Here is a 3,384-nt window from a genome sequence, read left to right as displayed (position 1 = left end):
CTTCAAGGCTTTCTATTATAGGTTAATGTTTCCTGAGATTGTTGCCAGCTTCCATGCATAAGGGAAGGCTTGGAATATGTGTTTACTATTATATACCTTCCGAAGATGCTTGTGACTTCTTCCATTCTCTCAAGCTGCAAAATACCTCTCTGTCTTAATAAATGAGTTTCTGCGTATCCTTCCTATACCCAAGCTGATGATAGGGCCCTGTTCCCATTCTTCATCGAATTTATTTTAGGCAATAATCCTAGAATGACACAGGTGCCTCTCATTCACATTAACTTCCCTTTCACTTCAGAGCCTATATACCTCCTTGTCTACTAGCATCGAAAATATTTCCCATAACTGTTCTGTTCTCAATGCTAGCTTAGCACTGAATCAGATTTGACAAATAATCTTTGTCCTTGAACATGACCTCACCTTTTTTTGGCTTTTTCCCAGGATCTAATTAATATTTATGTTCTGTCATTGTTTCAGATACCACTCCACTTGTGGATTTTTTTTTTCATTCTCCACTGCTTTAATTTTGTGAAAAAAAATAATTCCAAGTATATATTAAACTTAAGCTGAATGAAAATTCTTAATGAAGGTGGTCTGGTGATTTTGTTTACAAAAACATGGCCACTGTTCCTTGGCCTTAAAATGTCAAAAAGGATACCTTAAATGGCTTTGTGTTTGCATGTGTCAGCACCAGAACATAGGGACTGACTCTGGCATCCACTGTCAGAAGTTCTTCAGCTACCAGAGTGTCAAGTCTCTTAAGCAGATCATTTCAAAGACATCACTTACACAAATTCTTCATCTCTGGATTTGCTTTGAGTCTTACATTTTCAGCATCATCTCCATTAAGTCACTGTGATGAAGTGTGTGTACAATTTGACATACCTGGATCCATACAGAGAGCTGGAGAATACTGAAAAACATCAGCTTCATAGCCAGTTTCATCCTCAAACTCCAGAAGAGTAGCTGATTCTGGGTTTTCATGATCATCCAAGAGAACTGGGGGGTAATTCTAGGCATTAGCCTCCTATGGGCAGTCAGAACTGTTTCCCCAGAATGAGGCACTCATCACAAGTTCTTTTCAGGGGTGAGATAACTGCCATACCATCATTCAACTGCCCTTTTTCTGGTGGTACTTTTTACAGTTCCCAAGTTCTACATTTACCAGTAGGATCCATGTACATTGCCTTTTCAAGCTTGACCCATTTTCCCTCTGAAATGAACTCCTTTGAAATAAAAACCTGTTTGGTATATTGAGAATTGGTTCTTGGTTTTCCATTTTCAAATCAGTTAGTTTTCAATGTCCTCAAGCAAGAAGTTCATGGCCAGGGTTTGGGGTAAAGGGAAGGTTATACCTTTGGAAAAGAGAATGAAAGAAGAAAAGACAAGTCCAAGGTAACAGTCTCAGAAGGTGCCAGTGTTTCACAGCCCCACCAAACCATTTCAGCCTTCTCTGCAATTTTAAGACAATAATTTGTGTTGTTTTCAGCCATTAAATTTATGGTGGTAGTTTGTTAAAGCAGCAATTGGAAACTAATGCAGATGGGAAAGGCAATCTTAAGAAGAAAAATCTGCAAAATCAAAGACTTGAGTCACGACCTTTTCAGAAAATGAGGGGGGTGTGGAGTGTTTTGAGTCCATATTCTGGTATAAGAAGGGCTGAGGAAGAGATTCATATCAATTGAGGTAGGAAAGGTTACTTAAAAACAAGACAAAGGTCTTCTGCATTTTTAAAGTAGATTTCTATCTTATAAAATAATTCTGGCAGTAATGAGAAGAAATACTGGAGGTATAAAGACCAAGAAGATTCTTATATTCACTATGATTTTACCATATTCTAGCCATATTAGCCTTTCACAAATGCTTAAAAGAACACAAAAGGAGGTAGATTTAGTTGAATCTAAAAATGTCCTCTACCATGCTTTTTTCTTTGTTCATAATGATTCCTTATTCTGTCTTCTTTTCTTGTAACAGTGAGCATAAAAAAAATCATTACAATATGAATAGCAGTATACTGTAATTTCTCCTAGGTAGCTTACCATACGGTACCTGTCTCTGTTATTTAATTTAACTTGATCTGTTGAAATTCAGGCTTGTAAGGGCTCATATGTCATACTCATTAAAATGTCATATTGTTTAAAGAATCTAATTCCAAAGAGATCCGCATACTTTAATAAAATAGGAAACATTTTTATGCTCTACAGCTAAGAGGTAAAAATTCAAAAAGTGCCCAATGAACAAAATAAAATATATTTTACATAATATTGATCATTAGGTAAAACAATAGGCAAGTCATTTTGCCTATTCAAATCTTTGGTTTCATAATTCATTTGTCCAGGAAAGTACAACTGATTTTGGATGAATACACTTAAATAACTAGAGCAATGTAATTTGGCATTTAATTTGTCTACCTATAACAATAAACAACTTAAAAAATAATTCGCAATCCCAAAGGATACAAAAGTAAAGAACATTTGCAATCCCAAAAGGATACAAAAGTAAAAATATTATTCACCATTAATAATAAAACGTGCAAATTAGCACAAACTTGACCTATTATTTTATGTTATCTAAAGCATAAATTTTTTAAGTTATCTAATTTAAGAAATGTTGCAGTGAAAATAGTATACATATTTTATTTATAACTGAAGAGTTCATTATTTTTACAATGTGAAATCTACATTTATTTTAAAAATCATCTTTGAAAAATTCAGAAAACTGAGACAAAAGTTGCATTTTTAATTACTTAATATTTTAATTTTTTTTTAAGATTTAGCTTTAAATGCAGTTGTAGCTATACTGAAACAATATTTTGGAATTATTATTAGTTTGTTTTGTGAAACAAATGACCACTCTTGATTTTAGGCATAGCGTTATCACCTGTTTCACGTGTTCAGAGATTTCTCCTTATTTCCATCAATCTTGTGTATTTAATTAATACTGCTGAAGGTTATAAGAAATCCCTTGAAGATATTTTGGTATCCTCAGAATAGCAGACAGGGTAGTTGGAGGCACAGAGAAATTTGTGTGATCTGAGGTTTGATTTGTATCCAGTTGCTTAGGTTCTCTAAGTATCTGCTATTCAAAATAATAACTTATCTTTTTATATGGTATCTATATTACTAATTCAATTTTCTATTCTTACTAAACTGGCTAGAATATTTAGAATACGCTAAAAATATTGTGTTAAGTAGAGGTACCAATATCTTACTCCTGGTTTTGATATTCATGACTAGTGCTTCGCTTTTATTATGATGTGCACAATTAAATTTTGGTAAAGTTTATCATATTTAAGTGCTTTTCTTATAGTCCAATTTCATTTAAATTTTTATTTGAAATATTTGCTCAAATTCATAAAATAGTTTTTATGTTTATTTTTTTAAT

At 33.0% G+C, this 3,384-nt stretch overlaps 1 pseudogene; it reads right to left on the bottom strand.

Annotated features, from left to right (window-relative positions):
• Window positions 1-637: 637 nt before the first annotated feature.
• Window positions 638-1,286, bottom strand: LOC122488311 (annotated as a pseudogene).
• Between the last annotated feature and the right edge of the window lie 2,098 nt (window positions 1,287-3,384).

This window comes from Prionailurus bengalensis, chromosome A2 (assembly GCF_016509475.1).
Source record: "Prionailurus bengalensis isolate Pbe53 chromosome A2, Fcat_Pben_1.1_paternal_pri, whole genome shotgun sequence".
In the NCBI taxonomy this organism is placed as follows: domain Eukaryota; kingdom Metazoa; phylum Chordata; class Mammalia; order Carnivora; family Felidae; genus Prionailurus; species Prionailurus bengalensis.
The sequence above is the reverse complement of the archived record's forward strand: the minus strand, read 5'-3'. Positions and strand labels throughout refer to the sequence as shown.